The sequence below is a fragment of the Rousettus aegyptiacus genome, unplaced genomic scaffold (genome assembly GCF_014176215.1).
Source record: "Rousettus aegyptiacus isolate mRouAeg1 unplaced genomic scaffold, mRouAeg1.p scaffold_m13_p_5, whole genome shotgun sequence".
NCBI lineage: Eukaryota > Metazoa > Chordata > Mammalia > Chiroptera > Pteropodidae > Rousettus > Rousettus aegyptiacus.
The window spans coordinates 27350409-27365656 of record NW_023416308.1 but is presented as its reverse complement, the minus strand read 5'-3'; the positions used below and the strand labels follow the sequence as shown (position 1 = coordinate 27365656).

General features: G+C 31.6%; 1 long non-coding RNA gene and 1 other non-coding gene across 2 annotated transcripts in view; both read left to right on the top strand.

Annotated features, from left to right (window-relative positions):
• LOC107507810 overlaps positions 1 to 15248 on the top strand; it is a 218058-nt gene that overhangs the window by 60111 nt on the left and 142699 nt on the right. The window lies entirely within an intron of this gene.
• Positions 1826 to 1944, top strand: LOC118603583. The gene has a single exon (XR_004951227.1). It is a non-coding gene; the product is annotated as a 5S ribosomal RNA (ribosomal RNA).

Here is a 15248-nt window from a genome sequence, read left to right as displayed (position 1 = left end):
CACTATTTATGATTTGATTGGTTAATCGAACTTGCTATAAAGCCTGAGAACAGTGCCTTTGTAGATTTTTGTTTTTAGATGTATAATTTGATAAGTTTTGACATATGTGTATACCATGGAACTGTCATGGTATAGTGAAAGTATCCATCAAGGTACTTTCAAGATAGTGAAAGTATCCATCATCTTCAAAACTTTGCTCTTCTTCCTATGTGACCCTTCTCTCTTGATTCCTCCACACCTTTAGTCCTGCCTGGGCCCCAGATAATCATTGATACATTTTCTTTCAGCACAGTTTGCATTTCCTAGAATTTTGTATCAGAGGAAAAGTATAGCATTTGCTCTTTGTTGTCTGAATTCTTAAATGAGCACAATTATTTTAAGATTCATTCATGTTAAGTACATCAGTAGTGAATGCATTTTTATTGCTGGGAAGTGTCCTATTGTATGAACCACAGTTTATTCATCCATTTATCTATTATTCAATCAAGATATGGGTTGATTCTAGTTTTTAGTTATTAAACTTTAAGCTGCTATAAACATATGTGGACAAATATTTATATCATATGATTCTGGTTCTTCTGGAAAAATACTTTGCAGTGGAATAGTTTCATCGATGTTTAATTTTTAAGAAATTGTCAAACTGTTTTCCAAAGTAGTTGTACCATATTACTGTACCATATTACCTTCTCACCAACAGTGTATAAGAATTCGAATTTCTCCACATTCCTGCCAATGCTTAGGATAGCAAGGATTTTAACTTTAGCCATTCTAATAGGCATGTAGTGATATCTCATATGGTTTTAATTTGTAATTCCCTAGTGACTAATGGTCCCTAGTGACTAATGGTCCTGAAGGTCATTCCATGTGCTTATTTCTATCTGTATTATCCATGTCAGTTCAATTATTTTATTTTTAATTGGATTTTTTCTTTATTATTAAGTTTAAAAGTCTTTATATGGTCTGAGTGTAAATACTTTATCAGATAAATGATTTAAAAATATTTCTACCCATCTGAAGTTTGTCTTTTAATTCTTTTCACAGTGTCTTTCAAAAGGTAGAAGTTTTTCATTTTAATGAAGTTCAATTTATTAATTTGTTATTTTGCAAATCATGTTTTTGATGCTGTAAGTAAGAAAACTGTCTAACTCAGGGTCATAAATGTCTACGTTTTGTTGTAGAAGTTATGCAGTTATAGGTTTTACATTTAGTAGAATTTTATTTCAGTCAATATTTGTATCTGGTATGAGATATAAATTGAAATCATTTCCTTCCTTCCTTCCTTCCTTCCTTCCTTCCTTCCTTCCTTCCTTCCTTCCTTCCTTCCTTCCTTCCTTCCTTCCTTCCCTTCTTTCCTTCTTTCCTTTGCAGTGTTAGCAGGTTTAAGATTGGAAAGTTTCAATAATTTCATCAGACTCTTGAGGTATAGGGTCTGTCTATACTTGTCTGGTTCCTGGCAGGAAAATAATGAGCAGAATGTGAGAGTCCTATCAGAGTCCTATAAAAAACATGATTGGAGTATGGTTTCTAGATGGGATGATTTTCAAATGAAAGGTACACTTTATAGGCAGTTTACTATCTCTAGAAATTGGATAGTCTTGGGAGGGTAGTCTCTCCAGAATCAGCAAAGCTTCATATACTAAAGCACGAGAAATGAAGAAAATTAAAAAAGCATGCTTAATACAATTGATTTTTTCAAAGCACCTGGTTTAGCTTTTATTAATTTTTCCTATTTTTTTGTTTTCTGTTTCATTAATTTCTGTTCTGGTCTTTATTATTTTCTTTTAAGGTAGGGAAGAGGCAAGAGAATTAAAAATATTAATCAGGAATCTATGGCCATACCACCCTGAACAAGCCCGATCCCATCTGATCTTGGAAGCTAAGCAGGGTTGGGCCTGGTTAGTACTTGGATGGGAGACCACCTAGGAAGGTCAGGTGCTGTAGGCCTAAAAATAAATAAATAAATAAAAAATAATCAAGCCGCATTCAGAGACTGGTATGTGCTGATCAGCCCTGCAGCCATGCCGAAGGACACCTTCAGAATGAAGCAAGATTTTTGCTAGATTGCTAACAACCCATTCCCCACACCCGTGAAGGGAAAATGGGGAACCAAGTCATTCCCTATGACTAAAACCATGGGGAACCTATGGATTAAAGATTAGGAACTGCCAGCAGGCCTTTCACACTACATATTCTTACTTTTTCACACTACATACCCATCCCCTTTCTCACTTTATGTCCACAGCAAAGGAAATGGGTTAGCAAAGTTATTTAAACAACTCACAGGAACTAAAAAATGACATATAAACTGAATTCCCTGAACACTCTGCCCTCTACTCACTGTCTTTCCAAGCCTCTCTTGGTCCCTCTCACTCTCTGTCTCTGAGAGGAGACCACACTCTTCTGTGGAGCTTTATCCCTTTTTCTAATAAGCTTTCCTTTTGACTCTAACTTTGGTGTGTGCGTTGAGTTTTTTTCTACGCTCTCTGCCTAAGGATTCTCTTCTCTCAGTGCAGGGCTTGGTCTCCCCCACCAACTTGGGAAAATGTGCCCTCTCTTCTATCATTTTTTTCTGCTTACTTTTTAAAAATTTGTTCTTCTCTAGTTTCTTAAGGTAGAAGCTGAGATAATTGATTTGAGACTTTCTTTTCTAAAATAAGTACTTAAGTGTTACAAATTTTCTCTTCAGTACTGGTTTAGCAGCATCTTACAAATTTTGAAATGATGTCTTACTTTCATTTAGTTCAAAATATTGTCTTATACACTTTTTTACTTTTTCTGTGTTCCATGTGTTAATTAGAAGTGTGTTATTTAGTTTTGCAGTATTTGGACATTTTTTAGAGATCTTGTTGTTTTGATTTTTTAATTCCAATGTCATCAGAGAACGGAATTTCTATGACTCGATTTTTAAAAAATTTATCGAGACTTGTTTTTTTGGCCTTAAATATAGACATAAATATTCCATATGCATTTAAAAAAATGTTTATTTTACTATTGCTGGGCGGAGTGTTCTATAATTATCAATTACATCAAGTTGGATGATAGCATTGCTCAAGTCTTCTATACTCATTTTGACTTTTGGTCTATTCTATTAATTATTGAGAGTGTTGAAATGTACTATAATTTTGGATTTTTTTTATTTATCCTTTCAGTTATACCAGTTTGTGCTTTGTGTATTTTACAGTTTTGTTTTTTGTGCATAAACATTAAAATTGTCGTATCTTCCTGATGAATTGATTCCTTTATATTATAAAATGTGCCTTTTTTACTTCTAGTAATATAATTTGCTTTTTAATGGATTGTCTGTTATTAATATAGATACCACAGCTTTCTTTTGATTAAAGTTAGCATACTATATGTTTTCCCATCATTTTATTTTTAATCTATTTGTGAATTTGTAGTTAAAGCTTGCCTTTCTGGTGCATATAAACTTGAGTCTTGCTTTTTTATTCAATCTGATAAATTTGGTTTATCATTAAGGTTTTTAAAGCATTGCTTTTAATGTAATTATTGATAAGATAGTGTTTCAGTCTATCATCTTAGTATTTGCTTTCTATTCTATTCATTTTTTGTTTCTTTTTCCCCTTTTTCCTGCCTCATTTTGGATTGAATATTTCTTAGTATTTCATTTTATCTCTATTTATTGGTTTAGTAACTATGTTTGTTAGATTTTTTTGATACACATCTTTATTACTGTCTACCTTCAAGCGACATTATGCACTTTATGTATAGTATAAGAACCTTATTATGGCAGTCCACTTCCAATTCTCCCTTTCTGTCTTTTGTTAGTAAATATTTTACATATACATATGTTACAACCTTCATGTTACACTTTTATTCTTCTATTTAAACAGCCAATTATCCATTGAAGATATTTTAATAATAAAAAAAATCTTATATATATATGTATGTATATATACATAAGTCTTAACTAAGATGAGTAGTGTTCATTCTTTTGGGTATATCTATATATCTACATGGCCTTATTTTTCATCTGCCTTAAGGATTTCCTGTAACATTTTTTATAGCTTGGTCTTATGATGATGCATTATTTTAACTTTTGTATACCATTTTGAAAAATATTTCCACTGAGTATAGTATTCTAGGTTTAGAGTTATTTTTTCTTTCAGTACTTAAAATATATAACTACATTGTCCTCTTGATTTCATTGTTTCAGACAAAAAAAATCATTGTTATCTTTTTAAATAATGATTTTTCCCCTCCTCATACAGCTTCTAAGATTTTCTTTTTATCATCACCAATTTTAATCCATTTAATTATTTGTCTTGTAGTATTCCATATTTTTTTGTGCTTAGGGTTGATTGTGCTTTTTAGACTTGTGGCTTTATAGTTTTCAACAAAATTGGAAAAGTTTTGTAAATTATTGCTTTAAATATTTTTTTCTAGTCCCTCCTCTTCTTTTTCAGAGATTTCAAGTACATGTATTAGGCCACTTAAAGCTAGTCCAGAGTTCACTGATGCTTTTTAAATTTTTGTTAATTTTTTTCTTTCTGTAAATCCTTTAGAGAGCTGTATCTTTGAGATTAGTTCATCTCATTCAGTCTAGTTTTAACTTGAAAAACTTCAGTTTTTATCTCTAGTTTTTATCCTGAGACTTAGTTAAGAAACTTGCAAACAGTTTGATACTTTTATTTCCTGCTTTGTAGACCTGTTAGTAGGATCAGAGTAGTGTTTAGTCTCAGACTAATTATTTCCTACTACTAACGCAAGACTTTTCTGAGTCTTGTACTCAATGACTCATAAATTATCATTTTTTTCCATCTATTTGGTTGTAACAAGCAATATCCCTGTTACATATCTGATACTATTTCTTCTAATCATTATGCATTTTTCTTTACCCTGCTTCAAGTAGTTTCCTCATACACATGTACTGATGAATGCTCTGCTGAATAGGAGAATCCTTTGCTTGTCTCTGGATTTTTCTCTCTGTGTGGCTTGCTCCTGACACTGTTCTGGGAACTTCAGTCATCTTGATCACCCTGGACTTTCAGTTGTGTCTCTTAAACTCCGGAATATTTCCAGACTTTTTCTGGATCTCCCATTCCTAAATTATATCCTGGATGCTCTCAAAAAAGTCAGGTGGGGAAATCTTAGGCCTCATCTTCTTTCTTTCCTAGATCCCTCTGAGAGATAATTATCCTTTGTTGCTCTGTCATTATAAATATGACTCTTTTTATTTTACTTTTCTTTTTAGATTCCGCATGTGAGATCATATATATTTCTCTGTCTGTGCCTGGCTTATTTCATAACACAATGTCTTCACTTTTGTCTATGTTTTCACAAATGACAGGATTTCCTTATCTTTTAAAGCTGAATGATGTTCTATTATATGTATGTGTATTCACTTTTTTAATTCATTTATCTGTTCACAGACATTTAATTGACTCCCATATCTTAGATACTGTGAATAATGCTGCAAGGAACATGGGTATACAGGTATCTCTGATATATATCAAATATCTATATCTATATCTATATCTGTATTTATATCTATATATATAATTTTTCTATATATATATATATATATATTTCCAGTAGTGGAATTGCTGGATCATATAGTAGTTATATTTTTAATTTTTTAAGGAAATGCCATACTGTCTTTTATAATGGCTATACCAATATTCAGACTTTTAATATTGCCCCACATATCTCTGAGTCTTCTTTCCCCTCTCCCTTTTATCTCTACTCTTCAGATTAAATAATTGATATTGAATTATCCTTATGATCCTGTTATCTCCATTATTTGGTAAGACCACTGAGTAAAATTGCTCATTTTGGATATTGTATTATTAATATTATTATTATTATTATTTTTACTTTTCTTCTTAAGACATTGTTAGAGCAGTTTTAAATTTATTGTATAATCGAGAGGAAGGCACCATACTCTCTGCCCCCACGCAAGAATAGCCTCCCAATTATCCATATCTTCCGCCAGAGTGGTAGATTTGTTACAATTGATGAACCAACATTGACACACTATAATCACCTAAAATCCATAGTTTACATTATGGTTCACTCTTGAGGTTGTACATTCTATATGGTTTTGGATAAATGTGTAATGACATGTATCCACCAATACGATATAATAGGGAGTATGGTATACTATTTTCACTATCCTAAAAATTCCCTATGCCCCACCTATTCATCCCTCACTCCCTCATCCCCTAGCCATTAATCTTTTTATTGTCTCCATAGTTTTTCTTTTTCCAGAATGTCATATAGTTAGAATCATATAATATGTAGCCTTTTCAGGTTGACTTCTTTTACTTGGTAATATGCATATAAGGTTCTTCCATGTGCGTGTGTGTGTGTGTGTGTGTGTGTGTGTTTAATGGCTTGAGAGCTTATTTATTTTCAGCACGGAATAATATTCTATGGTCTGGATGTACCACAGTTTATTCATTCACCAACTGAAGGACATCTTGATAGCTTCCAGGTTTTGGTAATTATGAAAAAAGATGCAATAAGCATCATGCACAGCTTTTTGTATGGACATAAGTTTTCAACTCCTTTGAGTCAATATCAAAGAGTAAAATTGCTGGATTGTATGTCTTGTTTTACAGGAAACTGTCAAACTGCTTTTCAAAGTACCTATATCATTTTGCATTCTCACCAGCAATAAATGACTGTGTTCTGCATCTTCATGAGCATTTGGGATCCTGGATTTTGGCAATTCTAATACATGTGTAGTGATATCTTATTTTTTTTAATTTACATTATTTGGCTTGCCTTCTTATTTTCTTGACATTATCTTTTGCAGAGTGGAAATTTTTACTTTTAACAAAATCTAGCTAATCCATTATTTCTTTCATGGATCATGTTTTGGTGTTGTATCTAAAATAATTACCATACCCAATGCTTCTATATTATCTCTAAGAGTTTATGGTTTGCATTTTACATTTATGTTTGTGATACACTTTGAATTAAATTTTGCAAGATGTTTAAGATCTGTGTCTAAATTCTTTCTTTGTTTTTTAATGTGGATGTACAGTTGTTCCAGTAACATTTGTTGAATGATTATCTTTCCTCCACTGTATTACTTTTGCTCCTTTGTCAAAGATCAGTTGATTATATTTATGTAGGTCTATTTCTGGGCTCTCCTTTATTCAATTCTATTGATCTCTTTGTTTTGCTAATAGAACTTTGTCTTGATTAATGTAGCTTTATAGTAAGTCTTAAAATTGGATAGTTTCCCTCTCCCACCTTTGTTTTTTGCTGGTAATGTGTTGACTATTTTGGGTCTTTTGCTTCCCCATATAAATTCTAGAATCAGATTTATGACATCCACTAAATAACTTGCTGATATATATATATATATATATATATATATATATATATATATATTTGGATTACATTGAATCTATAGATCAAGTTCGGAAGAATCGCTTTCTTGACAATATTGCATCTTCCTACCCATGAACATGAAATATCTCTCCCTTTATTTAGCTCTTCTTTGACTTCATTTCTCGAATGTGAAGCTTTTCTCATATAAATCTTTGCACATATTTCGTTAGATTTACACCTAAGTATTTCATTTTGGGGGAAGTTAATATAATGGTATTTTGTTTTTAATTTAAAATTCCACTTGTTCATTGCTTTTATAAAGTGACTTGTGTATATTAATCTTGTATCCCGCAACCTTGCTATAATTGTTTATTTGTTCCAGGAATTTTCTTATCAATTTTTTTTAGATTTTACTCATCCATGATTATGTCATTTGTGGACAAAGACAGAATTTATTCCTTTCCAATCTGTACACCTTTTCCTTTTCTTGTCTTACTACATTCGCTAGAACCCCAGTATCATGTTGCAAAGAAGTGATGAAAGGGGTACCCTTCTTTACGCTTGATCTTAGTGGGAAGACTTTGACTTTCTCATCATTTAGTATGATGCTAGCTATAGATTTTTAAAAATAGATATTCATTATCGAGTTGAGGAAATTCCCCTCTATTCCTAATTTATTGAGAGTTTTTATTGTGCATAAGTGCTGGATTGTGTCAAATGCTTTTTCTGCATTTACTGATATGATCATGTAATTTTTATTTTTATACTGTTGCTCTGATAAACTTGCAGTAATTGATTATGTTAATTGATTTTCAAACGTTTTGCCAACCTTGCATACTTTTCATAAATTCAACTTAGTTATGTTATTAAATTCTTTTATACATTGTTGCATTCAATTTGATGTTTTGTCAGAATTTTTGCATTTATGTTCATGAGAGATATTGATCTGTCCTTTTCTTGTAATGCCCTTGATTTCGATATGAGGATAATGCTGGCCTCAAAGAATGAGTTAGGAAGTATTTTCTCTGCTTCTAATCTCTGAAAGAGCTTGTAGATAATTGATGTATTTTTTTTTTCTTAAATATTTGGTAGAATTTGCCTGAGAACTCACCTGGCCTGGCACTTCCTATTTTGAAAGGTTATTAATTATTGATTAGTTTTCTTTAATAGATAGACCTATTCAGGTTGTCAAACTTATGTGAGTTTTGGCAGATTATTTTTAAGGAATAGATTTCATATAAGTTATCATATTTGTGGCTGTAGAATGTTCATAATATTTCTTCATTGTCCTTTTAATGCCCCTAAGATTAGTAGTAATGTCTTCTCTTTCTTTTCTGATATTGTGTCTTCGTTCTTTTTTCTTAGCGGATTCTTCTCGAAGAATCAGATTTTGATTTTATTTATTTTCTCTACTAACTACCTGTTTTCAATTTCACTGATTTTTGCTCTGGTTTTTATTATTTCTTTTCTTCTGCTTTGAATTTAATTTGCTCTTCTTTTTCTAGTTTCCTAAAGTAAAAACTTAGATTGTTAATTTTAAACTATTTTTATTCTAATATTGCATTCATACTATACATTTCCCGCTAAAGAGTACTTTCCTTGCATTCTGTGAATTTTAATAATCTATGTTTTCCATTTTATTTGCTTAAAAATATTCTCAAATTTCTCTTGAGAAATTGAGAAATTACTTCTTTGACCCATGTGTTATTTAGAAGTGTGTTGTTTAATATCATAGTATTTCGGCCTTTTTTTCAATTGTTTTTCTGATATTGATTTCTAGTTTTATTACATTTTGTTCTCAGATCAGACATCAGACATCAGAATATGGTATCTTAGTGACTGCTTCATGTGAGCTTGAAAAAAGTATGTATTCTGCTGTTGTTGCATGAAGTAGTCTACAGATGTCAATTATATCCAGATGATTGATTTTGTTGTTGAGTTCAACTATGTTCTCACTAATTTTCTGCCTGCTAAATTGGTCCCTTTCAATTAGAAGGGTGCCAGAGTCCCTAACTATGGTAGTAGATTCATCTACTACTCTTTACAGATCTTATTTTTGCCTCACATAGTTTGACTCTCTGTTGTTAGATGCATAACCAAGAATTGTTATGTCCTCTTGGAGAACTGACCCTTTTATTATAATGTAATGCCTTTCTTTATCCCTGATGAATTTCCTTGCTTTGATATCTTCTCTGTCTAAAATTAATATAGATACTCCTGCTTTATTTTGATTAGTACTATCATGATATATATTTCTTCATCCATTTACTTTTATTCTTTATATTTCAAGTAGGATTCTTATAGACAACATACAGTCAGGTCTTGTTTTTTGATCCACTCTGGCAATCTCTTTTAATTGGTGCATTTAGACCAATGTTCAAAGTGATTAAACTCTGATAATATCCCAGCAGATTAGGCTTTGGTTAATTAGCTGTCCTTGAGGACAGGCCTTGTTAAGAAGAGCAGAGTATGCTGATATGTTTAAAGTGGTTCCCTTTCTCCTCCCCCTGACAAAAACATGAGGGAATTTTTCTTTGATATTTACTATAAAAATCTGGTTGAGCTCCTGAAGGTAAATATCACAATAGTGTGTGACTCATCCACCCAACCACTCCATCTGGGTTCACCTGGAGTTTTTAACAATTAAAGTTGTCCACTTTGAGCCTCAAGCAATTTGTCAATTACAGCTTAGATTTTCTTTTACAACACTGTTTACCTCCATGGTCTCCACTTGTGTCTTTGCTCTGGTAAATTGTGATTCCTGGAATTTGCCTATCTGATTGTATAGGCTTGGGGTCAACAGTTTGTCCTATATCTTGCCTTTTTTTATAGATCCAGGAAAAGGTTTTGTTTTGTTCTGTTTTGTTTTGCTTTGCTTTGCTCTTCAGTCTATTCAGTTATTTACTTGTTAGAATGGAGAGTTGACTCTAAGCTCTTTATGTGGAACAGAATATTATATTTTTAAATTCTAAAATTCTCATTTAGTTGCAGTTCTCCAAGGATTTTGTGTTTTCTAATTTATTACAAACATGTTTTCTTTTATTTCACAGAGCATGTTTGTATAGCTGCTTTAAACTTATGTCTACCTAAATATGTGTGTTTTCTTGGGATTCATTTCCAATAATTCCCCTGTAGTGGGTCTCATTTTTCTGATTTTTACCTTTTTTTTTTAAATTAAGTTTATTGGGGTAACATTGGTTAATACGATTATATAATTTTTAGGTGTACATTATAATTTAACATCTGTATTGTATATTCTATTGTGTGTTTAGCACCCAAAGTCCAGTTTCCTTCAGCTACCACATATTTGATCTCCTTTACCCACTTCACCCTCCCCCTACCCCAATATATTTGATCCCTTTTACCCCAGCTACCTCCTCTCTCCTCCCCCACTCCCTACCCTCTGGTAACCACTAGTCTATAGTCCATGTCTATGAGTCTTTATTTGTTTGTCCTGCTCATTTGTTGCTTTTAGGTTTATATCCCACGTATAAGTGATATCGTGATTTTCAGCTTTTTTTGTCTGGCTATTTCACTTAGCATGATTATCTCAAGTTCCATCCATTTTGTCGCAAATGGCTGTATTTCATCTCTTCTTATGGCTGAGTAGTATACCATTGTATATATGTACCACAGCTTCTTTAGCCAATAATGTATTATAGGACACTTCAGTTGCTTCCATGTCCTGGCGACTGTGAATAATGCTGCTATGAACATGGTGTGCAAATATCTTTATGGATATGATTTTTTAAGTCTTTGGGGTAAATAGCCAGTAGAGGGATTGCTGGATCATATGGTAGATCAATTTTTAGTTTTCTGAGGAATCTTCATACTGTTTTCCATAGTGGCTGTACCAATTTGCAGTCCTACCAGAAATGTATGAGGGTTCCTTCTTCTCCGCATCCTCTCCAGCATTTATTATCTGTCCTGTTGATTATAACTATTCTAACAGATGTGAGATGGTATCTCATTGTGGTTTTGTTTTGCATTTCCATAATAGCTAGTGATGTTGAGCATCTTTTTATATTTTTGTTGGCCATTCATATGTCCTCTGTTCAGATCCTCTACCCGTTTTTTGATTGGATTGTTTGTTTGATTTTGTTGTTATTGAGTCGTATGACTTCTTTTTATATTTTGGATATTAACAACACCTTATCAGAAGTGTTGTTTGCAAATATATTTTCCTATTCTGATGCTTGTCTCTTTACCTTGTTGATGTGTCTTTTTCTGAGCAGAAGCTTTTTAGTTTGATGTAGTCCCATTCATTTATTTTTTCTTTTACCTCCCTTGAGGTCCAATTCATAAAATCCTTTTCAAGTCCAAAGTCCTTGAGTTTCATTCCTATGTTTTCTTCTATGCATTTTATTGTTTCAGGTCTTATATTCAGGTCTTTTATCCATTTTGAGTTTATTTTGGTATGTGTTGAAAGACAACAGTCTAGTTTCATTCTTTTGCATGTGGCTTTTCAGTTTTCCCAGCATTATTTATTGAAGAGACTTTCTTTTCTCCACTATATACTTTTTGCTTTTTTATCGAAAATTATTTGCCCATATAAATATGGGTTTACTTCTGGACTCTCGATTCTGTTCCACTGGTCCATGTGTCTGTTTTGTTGCCAATACCATGACATTTGGATTGCTGTCACTTTGTAATACAATTTGAAGTCAGGCAGAGTGGTGCCTCCAGCCTTGTTTTTCTTTTCTCAGGATGTCTTTGGCAGTTTGAGGTCTTCTGTGCTTCCATACAAATCTTATGACTTTTTGTTGTAGTCTTTAAAACTTTTTTATGATTTTTATACATTCAGAAATTTGTATTGTGTCCTGAATATCGTGAACATTATATTGTGGAGTCTCTGGATTATGGTATACACCTTGAAAAGTTTAAAACATTTTATTTACCAAGCTATTTCCTTGGTGGACCTAAACTGTAAAATTTGTCTTTTGGTATTCAGCTCAAATACCAGTTAGTTATTTTATCATAAGCTGAATTGTTTGCTTTATATTCTGCATATGCACATTTAAAAGGCAAGCCAGAGTCTTGGCAGAATTAATACACAAACTTTAGAGTTTTCTCTGTCTGACTTTTTCTTTTTTGTAAATCCCTCACTTTACAGTGGCACTAGTTGCTCATAACTCTGTCTTCTTGTTCCTCAGGGAAGAAACACAGCAAGCTTATCTATAGGTCTCTAAATTTTATAATATACTCTACAGACTACAGTCACCCTCATACTTATGAAGTACAAATAGTAAATCTATCCCATTCTGATCTATTCTTTTAAATTCTGACTTCCTTTCCAATTCTGACTTTAGATAGTTGTTTTCTGTTTTTTTTTTTTATTTTTTTCTTTAGGTTTAAACTGTTATAAGCAAGATGATAGTTCTGTCTGGCCAAAAAAGAAGCAGAATTTATATCTTGATTACTTAAAACCTTGTCTGAATATTTTTGTTTTTATTCCGGAAAGTGTAATTAATTTATTTTCATATATGATACATTCGAGTTTATCACATTATTTAGTACTTTATACTTTCATTTTTTGTTTTATTCTATTTGTTTTCCTTTATTCTCTAATTATCTTTGTGACATTGGAAGTAGCACATTCTATTTCTATTTGTTTAGCCATTATCTTTAAATTTTTATCATGCATAGTGCACTTAAAAAATCTAAAGTTAATTAATATCTATACCCTCCTCTTAAATGTACAAAGATCTTTAGCACACCTTTACTCTTATCTATCTCCATTTCTTCACTCGCATTGCTTTACCTACTCCAAATTGGTGATTGATACTCTATCAATTAATGAATTTAGTCAGTCTTAATTCTCATTTCCGTTTTTTACCTTTTAACCTCATCATCATTGCTTTTCTGCTTCACATTATTTTGTTCAATTTTCTTCTTAAATTCACACACAAACACAGATACACACAGACTCACACATATACTTTCAGAGAGTTTATTTCTTTTTAAAATTTACTTTATTTTATTTCCCCTCTTGAATGATAGTATAACTGGATATAGAATTCTGGATTAAATGTTGCATTATATTTTCATTGTTAAGAAATCTATCCATATATTTATTTTTGTAAGTAAATTGTCTTTTCACTTAAGCTGCTCTTATAACTTTTATTTTCCAGTGATTACAGTTGACCTTGACATATTTTTATGTATATTTATTTTTATATTTTTGTTCAAAATTCAGGTTTATTTTATTTCTTGTATCTGAGTTTTTAGATATCCTATTATTTGTAAATATTTCACTGCTATTACCTTTGTAAATATTTCCTCTTCCCCTCTCTTTGTATTTACTCCTGGCATTCGTAGTGGAAATATCTTAGTAATTTTCACCCCAGTTTTCCTGTTTCTTATACTCTTAACTTCTTTCATGTTTTTCTTATTTTTTATTGCTATTTATTACATAATTTATTAGTTCTAAATTTTTATTCTAATTTGCTTTTTCAGCCACTTATTGAATATTTTTATGATAATTTTTAATTTCTGGAATTTCTATTTGGTTCTTTGTCAAGCCTGATAGTTTTTTCAAATAGTTTCTTAGTATTTTTGTACTTTTTAGATTTTATTTATTTAATGCTAAACCTCTTAATTACATTAATAAATTTGGTTATTAGTTCATATTAAATAAGATTTGTCTTTTTTAAAAAAAATAAGAAACTTTTTTGGCTTGAGTTTTTTAGGTCTCCCTCCATTATGGTTTTACATTTGCTTCTGATAGGCAGAAATGAGAGTGGAGAGACATAGTGAGGCATCACATTTTTGAGGTCAACATGGTGGAGAAAATAGAAATTAAGGGTGATTCATAAAATTTAACTGGAGCTGTCATCCACCTTAAGGATTTAGGAGGTCTCAATTATATTGTAAAGTTAGGTCCTTTGTTTTTTTACTGCTAAAATATAAAATCTTTTCATTCCTTGCTACTCAAAAATATAAACATCAGCAACAAAGTATGAACAGGTTGCCAGCAACTACATTGTATCACTTGCAGAGTATGTTTAGAAGGAGAATTAAATTTTTGTAATTAATTTTAAAGTTTTCTGGTCTAGAGTTATAAAAGTGTTAATAAAAGCCTTTTTAAAAAAGTGATTACTACTGTAATCACATGTGCTTGGAAACATACCAAACTTGATATTTCACTATATGATTAATGACATAGAAGAGGACATTGAGCTCATAGGGAATTGATCTCTTGAATAGGAAAATGTAAAGTGAGCTGATGTTTATATTAAAAGGTCTAAAAAAAAGTCCAAAACTTTGAGTGCTTGCATTTGAAAACATAAAAAAATACCTTTAATTAGTATTACAATTTTAGTACAGAGTACAATTATTCTAGGACACATTATACAAAAAAGATGATTCAGAAATTACTAGCAAAAGAAAATTTCTGCTAGCCATAAATTCCCAATTTCAATGGTATACCATAGTCACACTGTATATGCATTCATTTACTCATTTGGTCAATAGCATTAAATCTCTGCTATATTCCAATTGTTCTGCTAGATTTGTTCTATATGTACTAGGATATGGCAATGATCAAAGCAGAAATGGCTGCTTCTCTCTTAACTTTAAAAATTGTTTATATTATTTTTCATATGAAATTAGACATGATGATTTTATTATGTTGATTGAATCATTATCAATTATTTTCTTGTTTTAAAGAATTATGTTTTTTGGGGGGGAGTTGGGGTTCAATCAGAAAGACTTGAGCCCCCCACGAGCAGTGCCAGGTTGTCTTTAAAGAATTATTTATACGCAGTTTTACTCCAGGCATACTCTTGCTTTCAGAATAAAGAACACTTTTTTGCTCCTCCCTATATCTCTGGTCTTATTTTATCCCCCCTCTACAAATATTATTTCCTATCTTCAAGTCCCACTGTCTTTTATTTGGGTTCACTGATCTGTGAACTGCTCTTCCTATGTCTATCTACATCACACAA